We start from the raw sequence: 20,596 nt of genomic DNA on the forward strand, positions 1-20,596 counted from the left end.
GTTATTATATTGTAATTTTCAGGTTTGGGCTGACTACAAACTCCATTTGAAAGCCAAAATGCGTCGGAACAAAACCAATATTGCCGGTACAGGGGGCGGTCCGTCTGTTTATTCATCACTGAACCAATTAGAACAGCAAGTAAGCGAGTTGCTATCTATAAATAAATCTGTGGGCGGGATAGGTAGCTCGCGGGAGTTTGGTGCGCGTCAGACGGATGTACCAACTAAAAGTTTAGGAGCAGCTCTTAATGATAGCGATTGAGTCGATGTGCCCGAACAGGTGACTGAGAAACCTTCCTGCAGCCGTTCAGTACTCACTCCACGCAACAAGCAAAGCTTACTAGAAAAGCAGGTGGATAATCAAATTATGTACCAAAAAAATTCAACAGAAATACTGACTGAGATTAATGATTCCTTAAAAAATATTTCCAAAACCATGGAAATTGCATATAAAATGGTATATAAAATAGAAAAACAAAAGCTAAATTTAGCAAAAGAGCAGTTCGTCCATAGTCAAAAAATGGACTGTGAGAATTTTAAGTTAAAACTTAGCAAATTAGAAATTCAAAAACAAATGTTGGATGTTCAGTTGCAGACAAATAAGACACATGAGAAACATGGAACTTCCTTTTAATTTTTTACTTATGTACGTATGTGCCTACACATACAAGTGACTTAGTTTTGATGTACCTGTCCATGCACAGTGCCTTACCGAAGTATTATACAGCGTGTTTTTTTTAGAGGTTAGGTTTTCAAGTTGGCACTACTTTTTTCGTAGATGGTCTTTTTGACAGCTGTCACTTGATTTATGCTCAGTTTGGTTTGCCATTTCATAATGAATAGACTTACACCTGAACAACGTTTGCAAATCGTGCAAATTTATTACGAAAATAATGGTTCGGTTCGCGCGACGCATCACGCGCTGCGTCCAATATTCGGTCGACATAATCGTCCATCAGAGTCACTAATTCGATTAACCATGGATCGGTTTCGCACCACGTTTGCTCTAGTGAATAATACGCATCCTCAGAGACGTCGTACAGTGCGCACCGAAGACGCTATTGCTGCTGTGGAGCAGAGTATCGAAGAAGACCCGAATGAGTCCATCCGCCATCGCGCGCAGCAATTGGAGATGTGCCCATTAACTTTATGGAAGATTTTGCGGAAGGATCTTGGTTTGCGGGCTTACAAAATCTAACTCGTGCAAGAATTGAAGCCGAACGACCATCAAGCGCGTCGCACGTTCGGTGAATGGGCCCAAAACGAGATGGCCACCGATCCCGATTTTCACAAGAAAATTTTGTTCAGCGATGAAGCTCACTTTTGGTCAAATGGGTATGTCAATAAGCAAAATTGTCGCATTTGGAGTGAACATAATCCACAAGCCATTGCTGAGACGCCGTTACATCCTCAAAAAGTCACTGTTTGGTGTGCTCTATGGGCAAAGGGAATCATTGGTCCATATTTCTTTAAAAATGATGTTACAGTCAATGGAGAGCGCTATAGAGCCATGATTAATGACTTTTTCGTGCCTGAATTGGACGATGTTGATGTGGACGACCTTTGGCTCCAACAAGACGGCGCTACATGCCATACAGCCAACGCAACAATCGATTTATTGAAGGAAACTTTTGGTGAGCGCATTATCTCGCGCCGTGGACCTGTGGCGTGGCCTCCAAGATCGTGTGATATAACACCGCTGGACTATTTCTTGTGGGGCTATGTGAAGTCGCTTGTCTACGCAGATAAGCCCGAGACGATTGACGTCTTGGAAGAGAATATTCGGCGCGTTATTGCTGACATACGGCCCCAATTGCTGCAAAAAGTGGTCGAAAATTGGGCCTCTCGGCTGGAATTTATTCGAGCCAGCCGCGGCGGCCACTTGCCCGAAATCATTTTTAAAACATAATGGCAAACCCTTATCTTTATAATAAAGCTAAATTGGCCATAACATTAAATTATATACGTTTTATTTCATCTTGAAAACCTAACCTCTAAAAAAAACACCCTTTAGCTTAAAAAATGTATACAATGTATATAATTTGTACACTATTGCTATTAGTTTTAATATATGTACACACTTTGTAGACCTAACTTAAATAACAGACTGAATTCATATTTATTAAAAAACGATTTCATTTAAACAAATTTTTCATACAGAACTTCGAGTGGCAATCATATCATTTTTTATTTCGTCTCTTACACGTCTAGATAAACTCAGATTTTCTACATTTTCTATATTTACCATGTTCACTTGTTCCGGTTCGATTTCTAAACTGGGAGAATGAACTTTGAACATTATACATATATTATGCAGAGCACAATAAACATTTAGTATTTGCACAACCTTTTCTGGAGCATAGTGCAACTCCCTTGAAGCTAGAAGGCAACGAAATCGGCCTTTCAAAACGCCAAAAACTCTCTCAATTAACGACCTTCCCTTTGAATGTTTTTGATTAAAAAAATGTTCGTCTGAATCCTCCGTAGAATTTCTGTATGGAGTAAGGAGCCATGGTTCCAACGGATATCTTGAGTCGCCTGCAGATAACAAAAATATAAAGGTATTTTTAGTTGAATAACAATAAATTACAATAGCTACATATGTGCATATGCATATTCATAAGCATTTATTACATGAAAATGCATATAAATACATATACATATATATGTGTATTAACAATTATACATATGTATGTTATATACTATATAAGACTATATTAATACGAGTATACGGACCACTATATTAAGGTCATATACTCGTAGTATATTAAAAAGCTTACCAAGAATTCGTTGGCCAGAGTCACCGTTTTCATAGGCAGTTTTTAAATATTCGCGCTCACCGGACAAGTTCCATATGTGCGTATCATGCGATGCACCGCCAAATCTACCATTCACGGCTCTAATTTGCATTTTGTGATCACATATCTAAAGTAGAACAAAAAATGTTTAATGAAAATAATCTTATTTAATTGAAACACTCCTACCACCATCATTTATGCTGTGCTTAAGCTTTCGGTCAAAAAATAAATGCTCGTCATTTGATGGCCTTATCATTTGGATGTGCGTTCCATCCACTACTCCTACCACACCCGGAATTCCGCATTTTTCGTAAAAGCTACGGTTGGCATCCTGTTTCTCTTCACTGCTCATCGAAAAAACGATATGTTTTGGACACAATACCTTTTCAATTGCACTGCAAACTTCCCAAAGGCAACTGGAAACGGCCAATTAAATGCTGATACGCACCCTGAGCAAGAAACTTTAGGGTTGTTGCAACTTGTATGATGTCAGAGATAGCCGTTGCTCTCGTTGAAGATTTCATTTCGCCCTTTATGCTATTTAGCACATACATAAAGGCTTCCTTACTAAGCCGAAAATTCTGCACAAAACTGATGAATAGAACAAACTGATGAATAAAGCATGAGTAATTCTTTAAAGTTTAACTTACCTTTGATCGCTGAGACTCATAATGTTGGAGTTATCTCTTATAAATCTCCGAGAAATCCTTTCCTCAGATGATTCGTCCCATAAAGCTACAGAATCCATTACTTTATATTATTTAAATATAGGTACTTCCAATCGCTCGTTTGTTTTGGTCGCTTTCTTTGACATTTCGGTCAGTGATGCATACTAAAGCGAAAAATAAGTGAATAATAAAAAGAGCAACACTTTCAGCGATGCGATAGCGCTACAGAGTACCAATTATCCTTCGTAACGCAATTTATTTTCGCATCGCATTGCTTTTCGCATCGCATTACAGAGTAAGGGCCCTTGTCTCATGCACCAGTCATCAATTTTGTCCAGAATCCTCTGCTCTTTCGTCCAGTCATCAATTTGTCCAGAATCCTCAAAGCCTCGTTAGGGATTCATGTTAGCGGATGATTTTCCACTATGGTAAGCGTGTTGATTTCTAAATATTAAGTGCACTTCTCGGGAATACCCCCACTCGAATATGTTTCTCCACAACTCGTTCTAGACTTTTCAACACGAACGGTGTCAAACTGATTGGTATAAAACTTTTTGCTAAGGAATAGGCGTCTTTTCCTGGTTTCGGAATAAATACTACTCTTACGCGTCGCCATTGAGATGGTATATAACCAAGTGCTAGACAGGCTGTGAAGACCCTTTGCAGGGCCTCAATTAGCCTGTCTCCTCCTTTTTTGCTGGATATATTCCGTCAGGTCCATGGGACTTAAAGTTCTCAAAGAAAGACAAAGAAAACCTTATCGATTCTTTTGTCTGCATCCGACTAGCAATATACCAGCTGTACCTAGAGGTTCCACCGTTGCTACCGTTATTGTTCATGCCACTCTCTACTTCAGAGAGAGTTGTACTACCCGGAAAATGGATTTCGAGTAGAGCATTAAACGTTTCCGATTTGGAAATGGTGTACGAACCATCAGGTTTTCGAATGGAATCCAGCCTTACTGAGAGGTCTAGATGAAGGACCTTACAAAGTCTCGCTGTTTCCCTCATTTCTTCGACGTTACTGCAGAAATTTCTATAGGATTCAAGTTTGGCTTGCCGTACTTTTTTCTTATATTCTCTCTGTGTAAGTCGATGACCGTATACGAAGTTTTGACAGTTCAAGGTTTCTCCAAGGAACCACTTTCCTCTGTCTACTATGCCTGAGTGGGCACGGTTCTTCAAAGCATTTGATTAAAGTACCTTCTAATCTCTTAGTAGCATCTTCAATCATTTCAATCGATTTGAGCTTTTTCAGATTTGATAATCGCTCTGTTACAAGCTCACCATACCTGTCCCAGTGCACATTTCGAGGATTCCTACCAGAAGGTATTGATATTGTTTCAATTCCCAGTCGGAGTTCGATAACACGATGATCAGAAAGAGAGCCCTCTTCCAAAACTCGCCATCGATTGACTTGATTTCCAACTGACCTATTGGTAAGTGTTAAATCAATCACCTCTTGTCTCCTTTTGGTCACAAAAGTTGGTTTGTTACCAGTGTTTTGAATAACCAAATCGGATGACAGGAATAGTAGTCTTTTCCTGGTTTCGGAATAAATACTACTCTTACGCGTCGCCATTGAGATGGTATATAACCAAGTGCTAGACAGGCTGTGAAGATCCTTTGCAGGGCCCCAATTAGCCTGTCTCCTCCTTTTTTGCTGGATATATTCCGTCAGGTCCATGGGACTTAAAGTTCTCAAAGAAAGACAAAGAAAACCTTATCGATTCTTTTGTCTGCATCCGACTAGCAATATACCAGCTGTACCTAGAGGTTCCACCGTTGCTACCGTTATTGTTCATGCCAACTTTCGTCTCTCGACTTTCCTCTTCTTTGCCTTTCTTCTCTTCCCGTTGCCACAGACCCCGTTTCGTTTCCAGAAGAGTGCAACGCTACAGAGGAATCCTCTGTTCTGTCACGCTTTCCCGTTTCCATTACAGGTGTCGAAGTTGACGGAGCTTGAGTACTTACCTTAGCTAATGCTTCGGCTTGCTTTGCCTTCTGTCTTCTTCGTTTGATCTGCCTTGCGGATAGACTAACACCTGCGTTCGACTCTCCAATAACTTCAGTCTTTTGACCGGTACTTCCCTGATTCGCACCAGATTTAACCGTTGTCAAAGACTTACTCGGTACCAGAGATCCATCTGAGTCTACTGAGAGATTGTCCGCCATTTCCACATCCTCCACAACTTGTTCAGTTGCTTCAGATCGTTTCGACGACGGTGTATCGCTACCTCGTGCAGAGAGATACATAGGTAGCCTTCACATTGTAAAAAATGCATTTTATACCTCCTGCCAGGTTGTCGGTACGGTACTCTCCACATAGTACTTGAGTGGCCACCAATTCCGCCGTTCCGCGAGTGAGTGGATACCCAATTCCTATATGGAGCTGCCCTCTTAGTTTGTGGTAAGTAAATCTCTATAACATGGGGTTAACTCACCACTTAAGCCTCATCCCCGGGGCAAGGAGACCGACATGACAAGGTTCTTTTATCTTAATTTGATGAAAACCCAAATCAAGTGTAGTGAAATTTTTTGATTTTCCCTAAGTTTGGCCGCGCAATATTTATGTCTGATATTACGTATCTGTCTGTGATCGTATGCTCGTTTAATTTCCTAAAATCTATAACCATACGTCTTTTGGGGTTTCCGCTCTCATCTATACCTTTCTTATGTACGGTTAATATGGGTGAATTGTATGGGCTGTAGCTTTTTTGTATTATTCCTTCTTTCAATAATTTGTCAATTTCCTTATTTACGAATTGTACGTCATTTATATTACTTGTACAGTGTTGCCCATATTCAACGGACCCATCTGGCAACCCCATATCTTTTGACAGAGACGTCAAATCGCTTAATGACAATTTACATTCAACAAAAGAAGTCAATTGTGAAAACTCAACGTGCATATAAAAAATTAAATAATGTGAAAAGTGCGCCGTCTAATAACACCATTAAACGTTTGTACGAAAGGTTTTCGACTGGGGATGCTCTTTCTAATCCAAAGAGGCCAAATCAAAACCGACCAAGGTGATCGGATGAGAATATTGCTCTTGTACGGGCCAGTGTTGAGACGTCGCCAAGAACATCCCAAAATCGCCGTTCTCAGCAGTTGGGCATTGCTCGGACCACTTAACAACGAATTATCCGCATTGATTTGCATTTATTCCCGTATAAGATTCAATTGAAGCAAAGATTGAATCCTTCATTAACTTATCGATTTATGCTCTATACGTGTCTAAGCCTATAGTGTAATTTGCATAATTTTTTTCACTAATTTCCGACTTTCTTAACACCTCCAATTCCATCTTGGTCAAATTTATAACCGCCTTCAATTTCTTTATTCCGTTCTATCCTAGTATCAAATCAAATCCACTTATCTCATCTAACTCAAAAAAATCTAAATCTTCATTCAAAAACTTAATAGTTTGTTTCGTATTAATTATAGAATTACCATGCATTGATATCACTTGTAATGGTTTTACTTTTTGGTTATATTAAATTTTAAAGTTTTTTTAACAACTGTATCTACTAAAACATTATAATTTACTTTCCCATCCTTCATTACTATACTAGGCAAGCCGTTTATTAGTTTTAAATACTTAATTACTAAATGATTTTGTCTACCTGTCTCTACAATTGTGCTAGAGTTGTCTTCTTCGGATGTTAAGTTGTTGTTCCGCATGAGTTTTGGTTGTTGGTATTGATTGGTGAACTGGCTACTGTTACCTCGTGGTCTTTTCCAATTTTTATTGTTTCTATTCACGTCGTAATAGTGGTTTTGAAGGTGAGTTGGTTGCCTGAATGTTGTGTTTCCAGACGTTGTGTCCATCGGTTCTGGTTTTGGTAATTGTGATGGCGGCTGGTTATAGTTGTATTTCTGCTGATACATGGGACGTTTCTGATGATGTTGTTTCTCAAAGTAGTGTTGATTGTTGGTTGGATGAATGTTCTGTAGTGCCTAGACGTAACTTTCGATGTTCGTCATCGTGCTCTATGGTACTGGCTACTGCAAATGCATGCTCTAAATCCCTTAAAGGATTTCCGTATCGGGTGGAACGAATATATGAGTTATTTATTCCATCCTTAAACACTCTTCTTGTGTTGCCTCATCAGTCATTACTTTGTCACTTCTTGGCTATGACCAGACATAAATATTTTTGACGTGATTAGCGTCAGGGCTCTGTTCACGTTGTCATGGAATTCACTAAAATTGTGTTTACCTTGTGTGAGTCCCTTCACCTCGTCCTGCAACTCATATAAAGGTCGTTGATCAGCACAGGTATAGTCCAATCTATTCCTGAATGCATCAAAATTAAATATTGTGTTATGGTTGGTCAACACGTCAGCTGCTTCACCTTGTATTTTAGTTTTTATAATTGATAGAGCTTTTACGTATCTGTTGGAATTTCTATGATTACTAATTCCATCCATAAGTCTAGACACATCTTCCCTCCATAAGCGGTATTTGGAAATGTTGCCATCAAATTCCGGTAGTGCTTTAAAAACGTCCAGGTTGATATAGGTTGGATTGGTATAAGTTATGTTGACTGGTTCCAATCGTTCTGCTGCTAGTGGAATCATTGCTGGGTTAACTTGGATCTGATCTATCTGGTCTCTTAATGTTGCATTTTCTGCTTGGATGCTCTGAAGCATTACTTGCAATTTGGCTATCTGCTGAATCATGGTGTTCACGTCGATTTGTTCCATAACATCAATGGTGTCCAAATTTCTTCGTGTATTAAGTTTATTGCGTTTCTCCAAAGATTTTCTCATCTGCTCCTTTCTATGAGAATTAGATCAATGTTTTTGTTTTTTTAATGGAAGGAACACGTATGGAGTTTCTATCATTAAATTTTTTATTTATTCATTGTATTTTCACTTCTTTTCCTTACAGCCTTTATTTTTTTACATAAGATTTTGTCCTTTATTATGAAGGATTATGTATGTATGTCATTGCTGCGACAAGGATGACTATTTTTTTGGTCCGCTCACTGGAGCATCAATGTATATGATACTCTTGGCAGAATCGCCAGTTAAAGACTTGGAAGTTAGTTAAGGACTTGCTTGAATTGCGATTAATATAAAAATTTGTTTTTCTGAATTTAATTTTAGGGTAGTTCTTAACACTATGTTAATACTGGACTGGCGGCCAATATATTTGACAGTCGTATTTATACTTATACCTCATCTTACTATTTTAGGTACACGACGTGTATATTAGTTTCTTTGTTTGCTGTTTAGGAAAAAAATGTTTATCTCTTGTTATACTTAAAATACATGTGTTTATCTTTTGTTATTCTTAAAATATGTTTATCTTATGTTTTTCTTAAAATATGTTTGATTTCAGTTACTCTTAAAATACATATATTTACCTTTTGGTATTCTTAAAATATGTTTGGATTTGTTCAGCCCTGCATGATTATACTTAGAATTTACTTAACTATATTTATTTATTATTTGTGATAAATCATTTCTTAACTAATTTTCTCTTAGTATTGAAATGTCCGATACAGAACTTTTTTATAAGTTACTTGTACTGTTTTCTGCAACTTAGTGCATATTTATGCACACACTTAACAAAGGAGGAGCTGAACAAGATAAAAAAAATGATTTTTTGAAGCGCTTCGAAGATTGGAAAAAACGTTGGCACAAGTGCATAATATCTCATGGTGATTGCCTTGAAGGGGACAAAATAGATATTAATGAATAAATAAATAATTTTTTGAAAAAACACAAAATTCGCGATACTTTTTGAACACACCTCGTATAAGTATACAGTGAAATTCCCCATTACGGACAGTCCTTATAACCGGACAGCTCCAATAACCGGACAAATTTTGGGCACCCAGGTTTTTCATTCATTTTTTCATCCAAATATCATCCTAATAAACGGACACTCTAATAACCGGACGCGGACAAAGTATTTCAAACCATTTTCATAAAAAAATTTCTCATAAACGGACAAAATTCAAAAATATCACAAGCAAGCTTTGTTGTTCATTATAAAAATGAAATAGGTGATTCCCCTTTTAACATGTATGCACACATTCAAGCTCTGTGTTTTAAATTAAGAGTAGTTTTCCGTTCAGTTTGTTAAGTCAGTTGCGTGCGAATGGTTGCGTTCAAAGTTCGTAATAATATGGCGCCGAAAAAGAAGGTACTTTCTATTAAAGAAAAAATAGAAATTATTAATGTTTTCGAAAAAGATAAATTATCAGTACGTGGAATTGCAAAAAGGTAAAGTATAGTGAGTCCAAAAATTTAATGGTAGGTACACGTTTCTTGTGCTTTGAAAGGTTCAATATTGGCAAAACACAAGCTGCTGAAATCAATAAAAATAAATAAAAAATTCGTTCCAAATGGGAGTCTGGAGTTAATGTTCATCAAAACCGAAGCTTTCTTAAAGAAGGCGGCTCTGAAATAGACAAGATGCGTTTTAATTGGTTCGCTAAGGCTAGAAGTCAAAACATTCCGATTTCTGGTCCCATTTTGAAAGCAAAGGCAATGGAAATTGCAGGCAAACTGGGTGTACCTAATTTTAATGCTTCAGATGGATGGTTAAACAAATGGCGAATAAGGAATAAGGTTGCTTTCAAATGCGTATCTGGTGAAGCTGCAGATGTAAACCAGGATGGTGTCGAACAGTTTAGGACAAAACTGTCATCTATGTTGACCGGTTACAAGCCTCAAGACATTTACAACGCAGACGAAAGTGGGCTTTTTTTTCGTGCCTTACCTGACAAAACGCTCGCTCTTAAATCCGAAAAATGCGTGGTCGGTACACTATCGAAGGAAAGACTCACAATTTTGTTCTGTGCTAACATGGCTGGAGATAAGGAGCTGCTTTCGGTTATAGGTAAAGCAGCCCATCCTCGATCTTTTAAACATGTTCCAATCGCAAAACTGCCAGTGGATTGGAAGTCTAATAAAAAAGCATGGATGACTCGAGAAGTAATGAGTGAATGGCTGCAGCAGTTCAATCGAAGAATGAAAGTCCAGAATCGAAAAATTATCTTGTTTTTAGATAACGCGGCTTCTCACCCAAAGGAATTAAACTTAACCAACATAAAAATTATTTTCTGCCGCCAAATACAACGGCAGTTAGCCAACCCCTTGATCAAGGTATAATCCAAAATTTTAAAACTTCGTATAGAAGCTTAGTTTTAAAACACTTGCTATCTAAAATTGACAATACAAGTTCAGCCTCAGAGCTTTCAAAATCGATTAATGTACTAGAAGCTGTGTATTTCATCAAAGCATCTTGGGATAAAGTGGAAGCCACAACCGTCCGAAATTGCTTCCGTAAAGCAACATTTTTGGAAACTTATGAGGATCTTCCAGATTTTGATTCTGAAGATGATATTCCACTGGCAATCTATACTAGGCTTCGGGAAGGACTAGACTTGGCAAATGATTTGGAAGGTTTTCTCCAAATGGATCAAAATGTTTTCACTGAGGACAACAATATAGAAATTCAATTTGACCAACAAGATGATACTATGGACATAAGTGATTGAGAAGATAAGTGAGCCTATAACATCATATGATGAGGCTTTAAAACTTGTTGCGGGCTTGAAACAATTTGCAAAAAATGACTATGTAGCTTTTCAGCACATTAAAAATATCGAGAGTCACTTTGAAAATGAACATTTTAAATTAAAGCAATCAATGTTTAAGCAATCAAGCATTACCGAATTTTTTCAATCAAACTAGTATTGAAATGTAAAGACTTGTACAATGTACTTAATCAATATATGTACATATATGTATTTATATGTAATATGAAGTATGCAAATATTCTTTACTTCCAAAAATTTCTTAAATAAACTATGTACAATACAATTTATATGTGTGGTATATATAGGGTTATTCAATAGGTGCGCTTCAACTTTTTTCCGATAGGGAGAGCGATATTTTTCGCTTATAATTTGTAAACTTCATTAGCATGCATTTCATCATGGAACGCTACACACTTGAGCAACGATTGCAAATCGTGCAAATTTTTTATGAAAATAATCGTTCTGTTGCTGCTACTTTAAGAGCATTACGGCCAGTTTACGGTCCATTTAACAAGCCGTCCCGTTTTGGGGTTATGTGAAGTCATTGGTCTACAGTAATAAGCCGGCGACGATTTGTGAGCTCAGAGCCAATATTGAACGCGAAATTGCTGGAATTTCGGCCAATTTATGCAAAAGAGTGGTCGAAAATTGGGTTCAACGATTGGACTTCGTAAAACGTGCACGCGGTGGTCATGCAAAAGAAATCGAATTTCATACTTAAATGTATATGTTCAAACTCTATAATAAAAAAAAATTATTTAAAAAAGTCAAACCGTTTGTGTTTTATTCAAAAAAGTTCAAAAGTTGAAGCGCTCTTACTGAAAAACCCTTTATAATATTTTGTGACTTTATCCCTTATAAGCGGACATCTCCCATAGCCGGACAAAAACATTGCGACGGTGAGTGTCCGGTTATAAGGAATTTCACTGTATATGTATGGTTTATTTGCATATAATAAGAAGTGGATACACGAGATGCCAATAATTGAAGCCCTTGTAACCTGTGAGACGATTATTATTATTAGAAGGCCATTACGCACTGCGACCAGAGCTGATCTATTGTGAAAGGCCTATTTTTGTAACCCTAGAGTTTTAGGCTTTTTAAAAATTTTAGCACAATTTTGGGTTTGTTGTTCCAAAGATTGCATGGAGATACTACGATACCACCAAGGTGATGAAGTCTCTGTCTGCCCAACGCAGGACATTCACAAAGCACATGTTCTGAGCTTTCTATGTCCATTTCGCAAAAGCGGCAGACATTGGTCTCAGATAGACCAATATTATTTAGATAATACCTCAGGCTGCAGTGACCTGTAAGATATCCTTTTAAAAAGACGCAGATCTACTTTGCTTAGTGAGAGAAGCTTGTCAGATATTCCTTTGTTGGGACTTAGGAATAGTTTGGCTTGACGCTGACCGGCACAGTTTAGCCAGTGCGCAGCAAGTTTTCTTTCTTCCCATTTCCTAAGGAATTCATTAATGTGGCCTTTTGTGAGTCCACAGAAAGGCTCAGGACCAGTAAGTTGCATATTTACTCCTTGTTTTGCAAGGTCATCAGCCATTTCATTTCCCTCATGCCCTTCATGTCCCGGAATCCAGCCTAGTGTTACTATGTTGAGGTTCCCTAACGTGTTGAAAAGGTTTAGGCAGTCATTTACCAATTTGGAGGTGATAGTTGTTGATAGAAGGGCTTTTAGAGCCGCTTGGCTATCTGAAAGTATGTAGATTTGAGTACCTCTCATTTCCTGCTTAGGCATTCTCTTACACATATTTCGATGGCATGTATTTTTGCCTGGAATATTGTTGGGTAGGATCCCATCGGAATCGATTTTTTGAATTTAGGCCCATTGATTCCTGCAGCTTTTCTACCATTTTCCAATTTGGACCCATCAGTAAACCATAGCTGGGAGCCAGGTTTGAAAGTGATAGAGTTAGTTCTCCAGTCTGTGCGTTCATTAAGTACAACTCGGAAGTTCCTGAAGAGTATTGGTTTGGGTGATAGTATATCATCCCTATGAAGAATGGGACTATGTAGGAAGTCTTCTAAAATCTTTAGATGTCCTTTCACGTTTTGTCAATACTGACGCCAAGATAGATTCGCTTCTGTCGAGAGTTGAAGTGTTGTTCCATTAAGGGTCGGACATTTGAGATTTATGTTCCTTCTCCTAGAAAACGGTACAAGTGTTGTTTTGGATGTTTTAATGGAGAGCCCTTTTTCCGTGCACCATTTGTTTATTATTGTAAGGGCTTGCTGCATGCATCCTAATACATAAACTACTAGGTCGTCAGCGTAGCCCTGAGTGTGAAATCCTAGGTTATTTAGTTTGTAGAGAAGTTCATCTATGACTAGAGTCCACAAAAGAGGAGAGAGTACGCTTCCTTGAGGGCAACCTCTTGTGGCTTTAATAGATTTGATTGTTCCTCCTAGTTCGGTGCTGATCGTCCTAGATTTCAGCATGAATATTATCTATCTAGTGATGGGTTCAGGTACCTCCTTTAGCTATAGGGCATTATAGATTGCCTCATAGGAAGTGTTATCAAAAGCCCCTGATATGTCAAGAGCTATCTGTTTGAACTCAATAGCCTTTTCAATAACTGTTCCCGGGCTGTGTATTGCAGTCTCAGTGGACTTTCCCTGTTGATAGGCAAATTGAAGTCGATGCAGTGGGAAGTTAGCTAGATTGTTTTCCCTAATATACTGATCAACTATCTTTTCCATTGTTTTAAGGAAAAATGAGCTGAGACTAATTGGTCTGTATGATTTAGGCAATTGTTCGGGTTTTTTCCCTACCTTTGCAATAAATACAACCTTAACCTCAGCCCATTTTGTAGATAAATATCGTAGCAGTAAGCTTGCTTTGTATAGTCTGGTCAAACTAGGGATAATATGGTGTGTTATTATTATTATTATTATTATTTATTGTTCGAATTTTTTAAAATAAACATTACGTTTCATTTTTTCATTTTTAAAAAAAACAAAATCTTACATTTTACATATGTTACTATGGTACTATGTATTGAATTCGCTTAAAATTAATTTTCTATATTCTATAGCACCAGTGATGAACTTAAATAAGTTATTATATCCAGAAGAGCCAACACCATTTAAAATGTCTATGATTTCATCTCGGTTTAAACTATATTTTCCAAAAAATCTTTGACGAATTCTTTTAAGTATCGGGCATTTTCCTAAGAAATGTGTGATGTCTTCTAATTCATTTAAGTTACATAAAGTGCAATTTAAATCCCTTTGGCTTCCCAAGTATATTAAATCACATCTGGCTTTCATAATCCACATAATTTTATAGATTCCAGTATTATCGTTTAAATAGCTTCTGGCGTTGTTATGGTCTAATTCCTTATATAATCGGGTGCTTTGGTGTGCCCTTTCCCATAAAGTTCGAATATTCGAATCATGAAGATTTTCTATTATTGAAATTATATTTCTATTCCACTCTCTTTTATTTGAAGTGCCCCAGTTACATGTTATATTTAACTTTTGTGCTATATTACTAATTTCTTCAACCCAAAATATGTGTTCTTCTAAAATCTTTTTTGATAGTATATGAGGCAATCTATTATCATCATATTCAAATAACGTTTTTAATATGTATATATTTTGAGTGAAGCTGCAGTGTATACAAATGAAAACTTGGTACATTTGTCTCCAAGAGAATGCAATAAGATGGCGTATTACTCGGGAGATGAAGTACCCTTTTTAAAAAATAAAGTTGAATTTTGTCTACTTCTTCAAACAACGAGTTTCCCCATACCTGAGCAGCATAACTCTGGATTGCTCTAGTCACCGCTAAAAACAGTTTCCATTTTGCCGACAACTTAATTTTATTTTTACTAAGAAATGTGCACCAAGTTGCATTTATGCTATTTTTCGCTAGAACATTTCTATTTTCTATATGTTGCTTGAAACTGAGTTTTGATTCTATTCTATTCTACCGCCTCTCCGAAAAATCATTATAGCTGGCTTAGATAAGTTTACTTGCATATTCCACTTATCGCAGTATTTTTCTAAGTTGATTATCATTTTTTGAAGAGCACTAACCTCCTCTGCCAATATGACGATATCGTCAGCATATAATAGCAAATGGATATCTAACTCATCTATAAAGAGTCCCCCCTCCAAGCAGTCGTGCAGGTCATTCAAGTAAAGAGCAAAGAGCAAAGGTGAAAGCAGGCACCCTTGCTTTACTCCTGACGATATTTTGAATTTTTCACTCATTTCATCTCCTACTTTTACTATCGAACATGTATTTCTGTAATAACTTTCAATAAAGTTTGCCATTTTGGTGGAGATTCCTATTTCATGAAGTTTGTATAGCAATAGTTGTCTAGGGACAGTATCAAAAGCGGCTTTAAAGTCCACAAAAAACGCGTACACTTTTTTCTTCTCCCTAAACTTAATATGGACTATTGCTGCTAGGTTATATTTGTTATCTACGGTTGAATGTCGCTTTCTGAAACCTGCTTGATTCTCTTATAATATTTTTATTTTCTACCCAGCTTGTGAGTCGCTCATTTAAAATGCCCATCATTATCTTTGCAACATAATTCATGAATGAGATACCTCTATAATTGGAGGGAGATTTCCTATCGCCTTTTTTAAAAAGCGGATAGATCAGACTTGTTTCGAAACATTCAGATACTTGGCCCATATTATATAGCGTATTAAAAACGTTTGCCAACTCAACAAGAAACCGGTCATCGGCATTTTTAAAAAACTCATATGGAACCTTGTCTGAGCCTGGAGCTTTTCCACATTTCGTTTTCTGTAACATCAATCTGATTTCATCTAAGGAGATTGGTCTGTCTAGACAATCATCCCTTACTAAATTTGCCACATATTGAATACATGGTGCACAGCGAGTTGGATTTAATAATATTTGAAAATAGTGCATGAATATTGCTGGCGATACCTCTAGACAAGATTCTGTAATTGAACACCGAAGGACGTTGACCATCTTCCACCAATCCTTACTGTTATTAACCTCTTTTATTCTGAGTTCAAGATTGTCATAGTAATTCTTCTTGCTCCCTTCACACAGTTTCTTGTATTTTCTATTTTCCTGAATATATATCTTTTTATCACTTCCACTCAAAGTTTTGTTATAAATTCTCAGTTGTGTTAATGACATCTTTCTAGCTGACTGACATTTCCAGGTAAACCATTTCGATTTTTTTCCTAATCTTTCTTTATTTCGCCTCTGTGAAGTGGATATTCTAATTATTTCAGTTAAATCTTCAAGATCTAGCTCTTTTTTTACATATTTCTTTTTCTGTAGGTTGCTAATAAGTTTCTTGTTATACAATTCTGCTCGTAATTCATCCCAAACAATTTTTGGTAACAAGTTCGTCTTGCATATTGAAGCTGATTTTCTTGCAGGCAATTGCATTTTTAAAATAATAGGCATGTGATCAGACCAGGTTTTTTTGTCCACTATAAAATCAGACGCATGTTTCAATGTGTCCCGAGATATTGCACATATATCATTTACAGATTCACCTATATTACTAACATAAGTAAATTTTCCTTCAACATCACTACTTAACATGCCATTCAACACTATTAGACCATTATTTATACAGAACTCTATGAACTGCCTTCCACCTCTATTGATTTTTTTGTCTCTTGAATTCCTATCTGCTTTTCCTCCTACAATATCATTTAGTAAGATTTCGTCCATATTTACTTGTAAGTCTCCAATTCGTACATTAAGGTCACCGATTACAACACCATTTACAAAATCATTTTGAACAAAACTTTCTTTTACAATTTCAAAATCATGTATCCAGTTATTACCCTTCAAATATAATGGAATCAAGTTTACAGTTTTTTCAGCCACACAAAATTCGATTACGTCTAAACAGTCTAAACACTTAAACGAATATCTGACATCAACATTTTCTAGGTCTTTTTTAATGCCATAAGGGAGTCCACCACTTGCCCGTCCATAATGACTACGTCGTACTGCTGATCTCCAAAACAGAGTAAACCCCTTGAAGAATTTAAAATATTTTTCAAAATTTTCCGTTTCAACATGCGTTTCTAACAAGATGAAAACATCAAAACAACAAATATAATCAGAAAAATCTTTATATAACGTTTTGTTTGCTAAGCCGTTAATGTTATACGACACAATTTTAATATTAGTTAATTTATTACGATTTTCTAAAAGTTCATCACTGCTGGTTATTACATTTAATTTTGCGGTTACTTTAGTACAATTCTTTAGTTTTTTGAATTTATTTTCTCTAACAAAGAGTAATAGGTAATATCAATTTTTGACACGTTTATACCAAAGTAGTGAATAAGAATTTTCTCTGCCGGCTGTCCCTCACACATAAGTAATTTATTATTATTGTATGACATCCATTTGCCGTCAATATTCATGCTATCATTCCTTACGAATATCTTATGTGTTCTACTTAAGGTCAAGAGCTTTTGTTTTAACTGCAATAGCACTTTTCTATTTTGTTACCTTTCAGAGCTAAGGTCCTTTTCAATATATATATCCGAACCTCGCAACATTCTAGCGTTTTTAAGGATATCTCCTGCTATTTCCACAGTTTCAAACTCTGCTATTATATTGCACTTATTATCTTTATCGTATAATGAACGTGCCTCTCTTATTTTAATGTGATGCAGACTAAGCTTATCTTCGCATAATTTTTGAACAGCTAGTGTTGGTTTTTCATCTTTTGTAACGCCTTTAAAAAATAACCTATTTCGCTTAATATGGTGTGCACCCTGCTGTAAAAGACAGGGGAATATCCCATCAGGACCAGGAGATTTGTATGGGCTGAATGTTGATATCGCCCATTGTACCCGCCTTTCATGGAATAGCTTGTTTGCTAGTTTTAAGTTCTCAGCACTCGCAAATGTAGTAGTTTCTGCCGGCACAGATATCTCGTCTAGCACAAGTGATCCAGGGAAGTGAATGTCCAGCAGAAGTTGTCTGGTTCCCTCTGAATTCCTTGTGTAGCTTCCATCTGGCTTTTTCAGAGGACTAATGCCGTTTGAGTGATCTTTTAGTAGGGCTTTTTGGATACGAATAGCATTCTACACTACAAATCTTTTCACAATGATTCCTCCAAGTAGCCCTTTTAGATTTCCTCAATTTTTTATTGTAGCTGGTTAGGGCTGTTGAGTAGGAGGACCAGTCCCCCATTGCTTTAGCTCTATTCCGTAAGGTTCTTGTTTCTTTACGCAAGTTGGAAAGTGTACTATTCCACCAAGGAACATTTCTTTGTGGCTTTTTCCATTTTACTGGACAACTTTCGTGAAACGCAGATGTTATGTTTGAATGTAGTTCGTTCGATTCGAACTCAACCTCAGATATAAGCTGAATGTGACGCCTAGAGCAGTTAACACTTTGTTCTAAACAAATGTGAAAGTAGTCCCAATTAGTTTTTCTGAGGTTTCTGTAAATTGTCATTTGTGGTTTGGTCGCACCTATATCAAATCTAATATGTCTGTGATCCGACATAGATGTTTCCTCTGACACATGCCAATTTGAGACTTCGGACAAAGCATTATGGCTAGAGAGAGTGATGTCAAGGACTTGTCCCCTGATTGCATTAATAAATGTCGGTTCGTTGCCTCGATTTAGGATAGATATATTAGTAGAAATTCAAGAAGGTACTCACCTCTTGGATTTATGTTTGTGCTCCCCCACGCTGTGTGGTGCGCATTTGCATCACAGCAGAGGATCCACCGGAGACGTTTTTGCTGACAGTATTCCACCAGGGCTATAACCTCCCTTGTTGGAGCAGTAACCTCATCTAATTGAAGTTAAGCGGAGGCAAGTACTACCTCATGCTCACCTTTGCTCGTTGGCACTTTTATCCAAATCGCCACCAGGTCTTCTGTAATAAACTGTGAGACGATTATTAGCACCTGTAATAATATCGTAGCCGAATAGGTTGGTGCGTGACTACCATTCGGAATTCACAGAGAGAACGAAGGTTTGAGTCTCGGTGAAACACCAAATTAAGAAAACATTTTTCTTATAGCGGTCGCCCCTCGGCAGGCACCTCACACCTCCGAGTGTATTTCTGCCATGAAAAAGCTCCTCATAAAAATATCTGTAGTTCGGAGTCGGCTTGAAATTGTAGGTCCCTCCATTTGTGGAACAACATCAGGACGCACACCACAAATAGGAGGAGTAGCTCGGCCGAACACCCAAAAAGGGTGTACGCGCCAATTATAAATATATAAATTTTTCGCACTCAATACCTGTTTAGCATGGACTGGTTTGCTTCCAGCTTCGACTTCCCGTTGGTAGGCCATGCAGTTGCAGGTCATTCCATTGTCCCACGATGTCCTATGTAACGGTGGATATTGGTGGTGATGAATGATGAACCGGTGAGTTTGAAGTACAGCTCCACAGTTTCACTCCCCTTCGTAACGATGTTCTATATGTTTTAACTTTTTTTGTTTTTGTTTTTTGTTTGTGCATATAAATATTTGATTTTATTTATATTTTATATACATAAGTATTCTATTTCTATTTCAAACTATTTTTTTTTAAAGATATATAATTTTTTTGTTTTGGTTTTTGGGGGCTCACTGTCACTGCGTTTTTCACTTCACTGCACTGGTTTATTTTATTACACCGCTTCTTTTTGTTTATATATGCATATATACATATGTATATTAGTTTAGTTGTTCGATTTACTTGTCTTTTTTTTAATTTTTTGTTTTGCGAGACGACGACTTGTCTTTTTGCACTATATTAGCACTTATGTTTTGTTATATGTTGAATGTTTTTTGGAAATAATTCCGTATTTATTATATTTAAATATTTAGGTTCACAAACTGTATATGGGGGGAAGCGCGAAATTAATTTGATTTTGCCGGTGCGGAAATAAAAGATAACACCGCACACGTCCGATTAACAATTCAAAACTGAAATTCTTTATTACGTTCTACCCTTATATTTCTTCTTAAAACTAGGATTAAAGAAATAGCGGAAAGGAAAGAACGGTAAGTGAAGAGTTAGAGAGAGTATAGGTGAGCAAACAGGTAGGTAAATAGAAATAAGAAGAACGGAAAGTATAGCTGTAGAAACAGAGTCAATGATCGAAATAGCGAAAGGTAAGGAAGGCGGGAAACAGTAATGTATATACTTATAATATAGTATATAGAAAAACAACTTAATATTAAGCTTAAATATAATTTACATTTACATATTTTATAATATTTATTTATTTAATATCCATTATTTAAAATCTTAAACAATATTTCTAATAGTTACTTAATACTAATTTAAATTTATGAAATTCAATTTTATTTTATTTTATTCTATTATAATGTTGCTAGAATCTGGCTTGACAATATGGTTGCCGAAATTTAAAGTTATGTTAGATAAGGTTAGGTTTTACCAGATAAGAGTCCCTTTTTTACCGTAAATATGCATCATTCTTGATGCGCGTGCTGTTCGCGAATTTTAGTAGTCGCTCAAGCACCGTTTAGAGTTAGATTTAGCTTGTAAGCATGCGTTGCAACTAGGCAGTGCCCTTTTAGTACACCAACTAGAGTTCTACAGTTCC

At 36.8% G+C, this 20,596-nt stretch overlaps 2 pseudogenes; one reads left to right on the forward strand and one right to left on the reverse strand.

The window, feature by feature from the left end:
- Nucleotides 1–2,152: 2,152 nt before the first annotated feature.
- On the reverse strand, nucleotides 2,153–3,546 carry LOC129250492 (putative nuclease HARBI1; annotated as a pseudogene).
- A 3,777-nt stretch (nucleotides 3,547–7,323) lies between these two features.
- Nucleotides 7,324–10,327, forward strand: LOC129250493 (tigger transposable element-derived protein 4-like; annotated as a pseudogene).
- Nucleotides 10,328–20,596: the final 10,269 nt, after the last annotated feature.

This window comes from Anastrepha obliqua, chromosome 6 (assembly GCF_027943255.1).
Source record: "Anastrepha obliqua isolate idAnaObli1 chromosome 6, idAnaObli1_1.0, whole genome shotgun sequence".
In the NCBI taxonomy this organism is placed as follows: Eukaryota; Metazoa; Arthropoda; class Insecta; order Diptera; family Tephritidae; genus Anastrepha; species Anastrepha obliqua.